The sequence below is a fragment of the Triticum aestivum genome, chromosome 1A (genome assembly GCF_018294505.1).
Source record: "Triticum aestivum cultivar Chinese Spring chromosome 1A, IWGSC CS RefSeq v2.1, whole genome shotgun sequence".
Classification (NCBI taxonomy): Eukaryota; Viridiplantae; Streptophyta; class Magnoliopsida; order Poales; family Poaceae; genus Triticum; species Triticum aestivum.
The window spans coordinates 96,982,038-96,993,573 of NC_057794.1; the positions used below are offsets into that span (position 1 = coordinate 96,982,038).

Genomic DNA, 11,536 nt, shown 5'->3' on the forward strand with positions numbered 1-11,536 from the left:
TTGGTGAAGGCGAAGTTCAGTTTGGAGATCTAACAATTCCTTATGTCGTGTATCCTCGATTGATGCAGCCTCAGATGCTTCAATTGTAGATTTGAGTATTGAGTGAAAGGTTACACCACCTAATGGTTCTGTATTACAGGCCAATCCTACTCCACTAGTACCAATAGGCAGCATAGGGGAAAAATCACAACACCTAGGAATAGGAATCAACAACACAAAAACTTTCTGAGAAATTACCCAGCAAGAAAACGTATGCGCGTGGGCGCAACGGATTTCGCTCCCGTGCGCTCATCCCTTGCTTGTTCTTTCGGACTAGCACTCTTTCCCTCTCTTTGAAGTAGATTTCTCAGCTCCACGAGTCAAACGAAATAAGGCTAAAGGCCCACTACTTCTTCATTCATGGCTTATTGATTTGATTGATCCCCCTTTCGTATTCATTCGACCTGAGGTGAGGTTGGAACAAGAGTTTTCATAAAAAGAATGGTTCTTTTATGCAATTATGAACGGGGGCAGGCCTCTTGTGGATTCCTCCAACTCTATGAATAAAGGAGGGAGTATGAGGAAGGCCGATTTTCTTTCTATATGAAGATGAAAAAAGGATCAAGGTCAAACATTTCTTACTTTTGTTGAGTATGACTGAATGAGGAAGAGCTCCTTATGTGGTATCACTTTACCACCATCTGAAATGCGCGAATCAATTAGGAATATATATCAATATAGTGGGGCTTCGTTCATAAGATTTATATAGTCGAGAGCCATTTGCCAATAGCCTGAATAGAAACCGCACTCTTGCAGGTTCAAGTAAATTTCTGTCAGTTCGTCAGAGGAGATAATATCATCTCCAAGTATGAAAGTTCATGTAAAATCAGGTATTGTCCACCAGACGGGCCAGCGGACGTCAGGCGAATAATACACCAGATAATCTACTAGCATGCAAATCCGATCGAAATCTTCGCCCAGATCTTGAGGTTCTGCTGGCAAAGCCAGCTCATGGAATGCATCTTCCATAGCTGGAAGATCCACCTTATCTGGCAGAGTTGGAGCAAAACTAGAATTCTCAGAACCAGAGTAGCCTGACTCAAAACCAGAGTAGCTTGCTATATATGTCGTAGATTGCGAGGAAGGCGCGACAAAAGGATTAAAAAAAAGAAGAATTACTTGATAAAGTTGTACTATCAGTGGAACTACTATCATCGGTAGATGACGCGTATAATAAGAGAGGATTGTTATTGGGAAACGGTAACATGGGTAGCACGGAAAAGTAAGCTCTGCTCCCGAAAAGAGAAAGGAAAGGAGACTGATCTTGATGTCAGAGTTGGTTTTTCCAACGAAAGCCTTATTTAGCATGTAACGTGAACATGAGCGGACACCCACACAATCTCGATTGGAAGAAAAAGTACCATACCATTGTCGTTTTTAGGGCAAAAAAGAATTGGTCATCTTTGTCAATTGATAACTGAGTGAGAGAAGACAATCACGTTCTTAAAGTGGTCGGTTCGCCGGATTCACAACCTTCCCCTATTGGCCGGCTGCCCGTGAAACACATAGGCTCCTATCGCATTTATCGATCGAGAATGGTCTCATCACAGAAACACTTTCTATATGATAATTTGAGAGTTGGAAGCGAAAACATTGATTTCTAGTTTGATCGGGAATTTGTACTTATTCATAAATAAGATGAAATGAATTGACATGTTAAGCATCTCATCAACTATCGTAGTTAACATACGCATTTTCAAGTTGCATTTCGTGCTCTTTTTCATCGCCAGCTAAATCAATCAATTTGACAAGATCGCGCATCAATCACCTCGTCCGCTAGGGAAATGCACTCCTGAATAGACTCGATTCCCCGCCCCGCATCAGTGAAATGTCTAAGACGCAACGGAATAGCTACATTTCTTTCTATATGATAATATGCACCGAGGGGAGGAGTAGTTTCAAATAGAAGTCAAGTAAACAGATTCAAGCTAGCCCAGTTTGGTTCCTTGGAAAAGCAGTTCAAAGCAAAGGGTTGACGGGTGGCGGAGTCCCATCCCAAGTTTAGTATATAGCCCCTGTTTTCCAATCCGTAAACGATGGATTGACTTGCTCTTTATCAAATCCACATTAAAAAGGGTTTTTTTCGTTCAATGCTTTGATCCGCGCACCTTATTTCTGATTGAACCACTTCCTCGAAAGGACATCGCATCGGTGCCAGAATATGGGCTAGCGGTACACCAACCTCCCCACCAACTGCTACGCCCCGCGGGGCTTCTTCCTAGCGATATTGAAATGATATTCCTATTATTGGTCCTAGCAATATCCCTGGACCAGGGCACGACACCTATCCAACTATGTCTTGTTTCGGTTTCTAGATCCGAATCTTTTGTTATACTTATGTATGGATGATTGTACACAACAGGTGTGGAAAGTGCGATAGAGCTCGAAAATGGATGCCCCTATTTCAATTTAATAAGTGCTTGTGCAACGGCTTGAAAGTTACAGATTGAGTCAAGTGACCTATTTTTGTCACATGATCCAGAATTGCACGAGAACCTACAAGTCCTGTTATCGTTCTTAATTCGATAGCCACGGGACAGCCGTTTTCTCGTCTCTTAGCCTTTCTTATACCTGCACTGACCTCAACGGTATCCAACCTGCTAAAAATATCTATACCCATTAGCTCATCACACCAACAGTTCTCTTGGGTTGACTGAACCTACCTATCCGAAATCCCTGTTGCCAACTTCTTACTGCACAGAAGCAATGGAACAGTATCGTAAAGTGAAGTGAAGCAAACAAACCACTCCTTTGGAATTGATGGACTTGACACACAGCCGACGACTGAGATGTGCCATTGTCATCGTTAAGATCGTCCATCAGGAGTACCTTCTTTTCTGCATCCGTCAGTTCCAGTTTTCCCAGCATGTTTTATTACCTGCCTCGATCGATACCATCCACTTATTTCTCTTTCTCACGGGACACATAAAGATACCCGCGCTTGTGCGAACAGTTGATGCTTGTTAAGCCATAGCTATCACTTCTCGCGCCAAAGCGCTCCCACCAACTACAAAATACCTTATAGGAGGGGCCCTTGTCTTCAGCTAAAAAGAAGCAGATATTGCCGTAAGCAGGAGATGGAAAAGCCCATGATCCATAACTTACTCACTCAGATATTTACTAGAGTTTGGCAGTGAATGAAGGAGACTCCGAATCCTATTCAGATTGCACGGAGGGCTTGGAAAGAGGCCTCTCGTGTAAGATAAGATTCCATTCCTTCCTATCGAAAGGCTCCGGTAGTAGAGCTCAATTCGGAATGTTGTTATAAAAAAGGGCAGATACAGAGAGTTAAGGAACAGATGTTGTTGATCAAGTCTTTGGAACGTAGTTAGTCCCATCCCTTCCATCCGGCCACTAGTATAGTTCGGTCTCTTCAAGGAGAGAAATCCTTTCTCTTCTCTTGCTCTTGCGGCGGACACAGTGATTCTTCGTTCTCTGGTTGATGGCTTTCAAAAGTAAATTCCAGAAAGAGCCATTTGATCCTCATCAAAGTCTGCATTGAAACCCTTACACACTAATATACTTGATACTCGATCTATTTCACCATACTTCTACTTCCTGACATTAAGAAAGTTTAAAACAAGGTCCTTCAAGAAGAAAGGAAGCACATGCTTGAGACCATTAGGATTCCTGTTAGTGATGGTGCACTTGCTGCTAATGTTAGCTGCATTCAGTCTCTGAGTGGTCTACCTGTTGCTGCATCATAACCGGCTGACTCCTCTATTGGTTGCTGCTGGTTTATACATAAACTAAACGAGAATTCCACATAGGAACAAAATAGGGGGTACTCATGAAGAAAGGGGGTAACACTTTTCTGTGTCACCATTTGTGGGATCCGACGCATATAGAAGGTTTAGTTCCTATCTTGGGCAATTCATATAGGTTTCGTTTTTATCTTGGAATGATTTAGAAATAGAACAATCCGTTTATAGAATTCGCTACTGCGCCAGGGGAAAGGTTCTACCCTCAATCTTACTTGTATCAACATGTGACGAGGAAGCGTCCTTGGCACATGTCTACGACAAATCCTATTCGAGAGGCACCGAAGGCTGGTTAGAGATCGGATACTTGACCATAGCTACCTCTTTTCTAGATCTGGTTAGAGATCGGTTGACTCCCCCACAACAACTCATGCACTACATAAATCTCATGCGGTTGTCCATACCTCCCATTTAGAGCACATATCTCACAGTGGTAGGCTTGGCGAGTATACCGACCATCAACTTCAGGCACAACCACGGGCAACCTGAAAAGTAACGACGATATTTTCTTATACTGCTCTGGAAAGAGAAACAACACTACCTCAGGGCGGTATTCATTCTCGATAACATCCATATATGACCTGAAAGGAAGATCGATCCCAAAAACGGTATCTGAATTCAACACTGTAATTTGAATCTTATGTGCAAGAAGTTCAATGAGTCCCGATACTCCGATTTAGAAAGAACCTCTTCTGCTCTAGCATGGGATGCTTGCCGACTACATCAGTACACGCTTTATCATAAATAGGATGAACGCTGAAAGTCCTAGAGTCTCACTCATGGCATTTGCTCGAGTTATAGAGGCTCTATCTATATTCTTATTATCGTGCTTGGATAGCAATCCTTTCTTTCAATCGACTAAGATTGTTAGAAAGCACATTCATATAAGCCTTGCCTTTTAGTAACTATCCTTAGCGATGTTCTTCTGCCTATCTCCTATTGGTCAGACAGATCCGGGCTTATCAAGTGGTACTGAAATAGGGTCAAATTCTGTTTAGTAGAAAGGAAGGAAGACGGCATGGGTCTCGTCGGACTTGATGACGATGCCGAAGTATAAGGGAGGCATGGGATTTAGAGACATTGAAATTGAGAATCTGGCTATCTTGGCTAGGCAAGCCTGGCGGATTCTACAAGATCCTATGTCTCTTAGCGCCCGGGTGTTGAAAGTGGTTTATTTTCCAACTGCTCCTAAGTGCTGCTCTAGGAAACAAACCGTAATAGATATGGACGGGAATAAAAAATGGACGCTGAGTAAATCTGTAATATTCCTATTAGCCATGTCACTTAGGGAAACTTCTGGGCGTGGCCCGGCATTATAAGAAGACCGGTAACAAAGGAAGGAGACTATCTATTTGCTGAGACTATGGTTACTCTTAGCTTGACATACAGAGTTTAGGATGTGATCGATCGGTCGGGAGGACAATAATAACAATGTAGAGAATTGGTCTAGCTACAATCCTCCAGTGGAATTAAAGCGACTCGCCAAGGCCAGTTCGATAGAAAGGGAACCCTTGTGGAGAGACAGGATCCCATCTTTCGGTGGAAGAACCTCTTGATCTTACGCCCTATGTTCTTGATAAAGTGAGCTATGTCATAGCCTATTGCTACCCGATCAACAAGTCGGTCTACTTCTGGCTCTTGCCTTGATTGGAATGGCTTTCGAGTAAGAAAGGGCCTTTACTTTCCCCCTAAGGGTAGGAAAATCATGATCGGGATAGCGGACGTAAAGCTATTGAACTTAGGTATGCTCTTTCCTTCTGTCGAAGTGGAATCGTAGAACACAATGTGATACGATGAGATAGAAAATGCAATAGAAATAGAAATAAGGATAGCAAATGGGTTACCTACTCTACTCCTAAGGGTCAAAGCAAGCCCTTTGATTCCATTCTTTATTCTTACATTAAAGAATGAATCAAATCTCCCCAAGTAGGATTCGAACCTACGACCAATCAGTTAACAACTGATCGCTCTATCGAACTGAGCTATTGAGGGCGAACGAATTGCTTAATAAGCTGAACACCCACATAATCTCGATTTGACACAGCAACACTTTCCATAACAACAGGGATTAAAAAACAGGTGATCAGGACTCGGATCCTGGGTATCTGTCTGACGTGTGATAAGGCGGGGACAGGATTCGAACCTGCAGTCTTCAGGTCATGAGCCTGATGAGTTGACCAATTCCTCTACCCCGCTTCTTCCCCTGATCTTTCTTTCCCTCTTTAGTGAGTGACTCGAAAGAACTAATTAAATGGGGGTTTTCGATCTGCTTTCTATACTAAAATTCGAGAAATCATTTTTGATTCAGGTTGATTCAGGCAGTTCAGTATTGAATTATCCATCCTTTCGAGTACTAAAATGCAAGAAATCTCGTTGTTGCTACTACTTCCCGAATTCCAGTTGGCAAAAACAATTATAGTTTGGAAGATCGCCTGAAGGTGTTAACTCTAAACCTGAAGAAACACAGCAGGTAAGTTCAGAAGCAGAGAAGAGTTAGAAAAGCGGGGCAATAGCAATCATTGAAGCGGGGTAGAATGCATAAAATGCAATACGTTCCCCACGAGAGGCGAGGCACCTTAGGTGCAGACTCGCGACCGTGCTCCCAATCTGGATCTGGATATGAGATTGAATAAAGTTATGATATCGGATCGGAGTACCAATGCATCCATACTGACTGGCAATAGTTGAGCCGCATAAAGCAAGCAGTTCGAGACTCAATATGCCCACCTTTTTGGTGTATCCGTAGCTTTAAAATACTTAGGTATCCCAATTCACTACAGGAAGCTCCTAAATAAGGAATCGTGTAGAAGACTGATTTTAAGCTAGAATGGGTCTTTCAACTGGTGCTTGATACGTGTTACTACGACGACCAAGAATCTTCACAGAGTGGAAGTAGCAATAAGTTTGAAGCTCGTTGGCTTTGTGCAGAAGCAGTGGAATGGAAAGCAATAAATTGTTTAAGAAGAAGTAAATAGTTCAGCTTGAAACCAAAGTCCAGAGTTCTTCCTTCATGCTTGCTTCCCAGTCGATGGCCCTACTTTCACCTTCCTCATCGATTTAGAGAACGATTGACGTACAGCGGGAAGAACCGCAGACGATACATCACCTTAAAATCTACCTATACGTCCGTTTTTATATCCAAACAGAAGCCTCTATAGATGACCCGGAAGACAGACACGAGCAAACATCTCTGCGCAGAAAGCAACCGGGTTCAAACAGAGATTGACTATCTCCTTTTCTTGCTCGATCCTCTGGAAATCGTTTGGAAGGTAGATTTTGCGAATAACAAGTGTGATACTGACGACGTGCTCCTAAGGTGACTGCTTAGTCGACAAACCAACACTTATACGAATCGCTAGAGCTCTCGGGTGGGATCAACTAGCTTACCCAAGCACTGTTTGCTTCAGACATGGCTACAAGGAAAGCAGCAGTATCTTAGGACACACGGGTAAGCAGATCTTAGACTTAGTACACTCAACGCCAACAAAAATTCCTCCCTCCATACATATCGACACACCAGGGGGCTCTGTTTTAAGTGCAGTGAGAAATGGGGCCATGAACAACAAGATCCAGCTTTTAAATATGACACGGGGTAGTGGGACCAGATGTATCTCATGTCCATAGTAGGGCGAGTCCGACACGCACTCAAGTCTCCCACATAATCTCATACCTGAAGAGACGTTCATCTCCCCGGTGTGGCCGTCGTCGATCACCCCCGTAAAGCTGGAGCAAGATAGGGCCGGGGTGGGGCGCAAGCAAGCGTTTTCATGTTCCAGCCCAACCTCCCAACGTTTCCCCTCCAGCTCCTTCATGACCTCCTTGTCTTTATCGAGAGCGAGAGGAGCAGCTTCAGTAGGACGGGGATTCAGTAGCGCTACCTTGCCTTCCATTGAGACCCCCAAAATCCCGATTTCAAAGAAAGTATCTCTCGAGTTGCTTCGGTGCCTCTCTTGCTCTGGTTTCATCAGCTCATTACCTTTAAGCTAGAGTCTGCCATGGCAAGGTCTTATTCTTCAACATAATCCAGCGGTCCAGGTGCGTGCGAAAGCGGAAACTCTTCCGGATCTTGTTTATTTGTATTTGCTCATTTCCGATTATGCTTTATTTGTAGATAGCCTTGATGATAGGCTTCGACCTCGACTTCTCCGTTTCTAAGATCCAATGGTGGAATCATTACTCCAAGGCAGGCAAAATTGACCATTTCTAAGTAAGTTCAGCTAGCGTCACCCCAAAGGGAGAAATAGATCTTCTTGTCTGGATGCAAGAAAATAAAGCAATAAGAGATCTAGCAATGACTATGGTCCATAAATCATTTCCTTGGTGGCATTTCCCAAACTTGATTTCCTTTTTATGCACCTGATACCTAATCGATAACGAAGCTGAATGGCTTTTTTCGGTCAATTCCATCCATTTTTGTTGAGGCAATTCTGACTTGTTCATCGGGAAGTGATCTAGCTCCTGAGATATATGACATTCTTTATCCTTATCTTTTCCTGGTCTTCTCGGCTGGAATCTACAATCTACACCTCTCCAAACACAGTATCTTGAGTACCCGGAGAAGTTCTCTTTGTCTTCGAGCTTTTATTCCTCAATCCACTTATTCGTTCCCTTCTTTCATATACCTCCCCACCAATAGATAGAGACAAATGGGAATAACCGAACCATGTCTACAAAATGCTAGTACCATGCAGCTACTTCAAAGCCAACATGATGCTTCTTGGTCAGATGACCAAGATATTGGCGAATACCACATACGATCAAGAAAAGAGTACCTATAATCACATGAAAACCATGAAAGCCAGTTGCTAAGAAAAAGGTAGAACCATAAATACTATCCGAAATAGTGGAGGGTGCTTGGTAATATTCCATTCCTTGAAAGCCAGTGGATACTAGAGCCAGTGAAACGGTTGCTACTAAAGCGTAAACTGCTCGTTTTTCCTTCCCCGCGAGTCTAGCATGATGAGCCCAAGTTACGGCAGCTCCGGATGAAGGGAGAATAGGGGTATTAAGAAGAGGGATTTCCCAAGGATCTAAAACCCCAATCCCTTTTGGGGGCCAAATACCTCCGATCTCTACCGTAGGTGCCAAAGAAGAATGAGAAGAAGCCCAAAAAAGCAAAAAGGGACATAACCTCCGAGACTATGAAGAGAATAGAACCATATCGAGGTCCTAATTGTACAGCTTTTGTATGATGCCCTTCCAACGTGGATTCACGTAGAACATCCCGCCACCATACGAACATGGTATAAAGGAGAAATATTAGGCCCAAACTGAGAAGTTTTGCACCCCCTTGAAATGAGTGCCTGTACATCACACCTCCTACGGTGGTTGCCAAAGCTCCGAGTGAACCCGAAATAGGCCATGGACTTGGATCTACCAAATGATAAGAATGCCTCTGAGATTCAATCATAAACCACTTTGCCCCGGTTGTATGTAAACCCCCCTTCACCCCCATCCCCTAAAGTGGTAAAGAAGGAGGCTCTTTTTTGTATCATTAGGACAAACAAATAGGAAGGGATAGTTCTTTCAATGCATTGATAGAAGTGAGACTATCAAAAGATCTCTCTATTATTTAGAGAAAAGAGTTGGCGTGGGTTCTACCAACGAAACGAAGAAGTTTTGGATTGGTTTTTATCATTCGGAACCCTCTCCGTGTTAGTAAGAAAAACACACCCAGACTCTTACTTCAATGGTGGGAACAACCTTAGCGGCGTGAACATGTACAATCATTCTATGCAAAATTTGATGTTAGGAAGAATAAGAAGAATCTCATTCATGTGTTCATGCTAACAAAAGAGCAGATCCAATACACATAAGACTTTTTGTCAGGAAATTCCGAATGTAAATGATGAATTTGGGATGTCATGCCCCACAACTTAGTTGCACAAGCGCTCCCTAGGAGGGCAGTCTACCACAAGATAGAGTTTGAGCCTGGAGCCAAAGCCCCAACCCCTCCATTTTAGGTTTTTATCTGGAAAGAATTTCAGGAAGTCATATCTGCCAGATAAGCCTCTGACGGCTCCATATTGATTTTTCCCCTGTTTTCTTTCAGAAGAAGCGAGAGCCATTTTGCATTGAAATTCGGTATCAGCAGAGTCATCTCCTGAGAAAGACTTCTTTCTTATTTATACAAGATTTCAGAGAACATAGTGAAGCCCTCAAAGCGCTAACAAAGTCGTAAGTAGAGAAGTTTCCCAAAAAGATACCTCGTTTTTCCATTAAGTGTGTGTTATCTGATGAAGAATAATGGGGGAGCCAACTCAATAACCTAGCGGAGGAACCGTCCGGACTTGAAACAGCAGATGCAACCCTTGCATTTCGTTCTTTTGTTCTTTACTCTATTTTCGCTTTGGCACTCACTTCCTTTGGAATAAGGGCATTTTTCTTCTCTACTCGTTCCGTTGACCATCAAACAGTTTCTTAATTATGTTATGTCAAATGATGGGAAAAAGGAAGGAGTAATCAAAAAAGACTAGAACTACCCGATCCGTTGAAATATGATACGAAGGAAACGGACTTCAATCCCTCATTCTTATTGTTTGTTCTTCTGATCCCCTTGTTTTTCACTCGCTTAATTCGGAAGAGGAAAACGACAGCAGCTAAAGTGAGAAATAAACAACTGCTCGGAAAGCTTCGGTTTTAGCGTTGGTTTTGATGACAGTGAAGAAAGCTCGCTCAAAAGACGTACGTGGAACCAATGATACCAAAAAAAGAATCAAATATGAGGAGAACTGGGTGCATTGGTAAACGGCTCCGCCATAGCTTGTACGACTTCTGAATCCTATTAATGGCGCTCTCCGAATAAATAAGTAGATACATGCGGACTACATACACGTGCTCTCCGAGTAGGGAAAGTTAGAAATCTACGGTCTTCCATCCGCGGATGTGACAAATCCAATCGAATTTGGTCTTGTCCCGTGGCTCGGACCCGGTCGCGTAAATGCAGCTACCACTACGACGGGATACTCTAGTTATTTACTCTGTTTCAATCCCTATTTGGCCATTCAACAGTAGCGTACGGCCTTTGGAAAGCATCTCTTCCTAGAGGGGACTCCCGCTTGTGATCTTCTTCCTTGGGTCGGAGAAAATAGAACTTACCAATTGGAAATGGAAATGCCGAATGAATTGAACCAAACTACGGAAACTGTGGTTGAGCTTGCCTGTCATCAACGAAGGATGGTTGTGAAGTTGGTGGAAGAAAGCAAACCAATGAATGCAGCTAGTCACCCCGAAAGGCGAGCCCATGTCTTTTGAGAAACTGACACAACCTGTTGTGTTGACTTATCTTATACTAAGGGTCCGTCCCAGCCAACAAGGGATTTCTCAAAATTCTAGGATGAAACAGCATCATATCTCAGCTTGATTATGAGAGAGATTGAAGTGAAAGAACCCGGTTTCAGAGCGTGGAAACGGAAAAGAATGAGGTGAAAGGGCCGACCAATGCGGCCCACTTAGAATGTGCTTTGACTTCCCTAGGTTGTACAATAGCACTATTTTCTGGACCCAAGTTCGAAAGGATTAGGGCACTGGATTGAAGAATAGCTCAGTCCGATAGAAACTTAGGTTGGGCTGGCGGAGGGATGAGTGGAGCTTCTGTATGACATGTACTGGTGTTTCATTAGTCCCTTGATCGGGTACCCGAAGCTTGCTTTGAGGAAGCAGTGCCATTTGGTTCTTCCTTCTTTCACGTCCATCCGCGAATGATTTGAGAATTCTTTTCATCACTGTTTGGATCG

General features: G+C 43.2%; 2 non-coding genes and 1 pseudogene across 2 annotated transcripts; all 3 read right to left on the minus strand.

Annotated features, from left to right (window-relative positions):
* Positions 1–5,718: 5,718 nt before the first annotated feature.
* TRNAN-GUU (transfer RNA asparagine (anticodon GUU)) lies at positions 5,719–5,792 on the minus strand. The gene has a single exon. It is a non-coding gene; the product is annotated as a tRNA-Asn (tRNA).
* A 130-nt stretch (positions 5,793–5,922) lies between these two features.
* On the minus strand, positions 5,923–5,996 carry TRNAM-CAU (transfer RNA methionine (anticodon CAU)). The gene has a single exon. It is a non-coding gene; the product is annotated as a tRNA-Met (tRNA).
* Positions 5,997–8,356: 2,360 nt separating this feature from the next.
* LOC123191957 (cytochrome c oxidase subunit 3-like) lies at positions 8,357–9,311 on the minus strand (annotated as a pseudogene).
* Between the last annotated feature and the right edge of the window lie 2,225 nt (positions 9,312–11,536).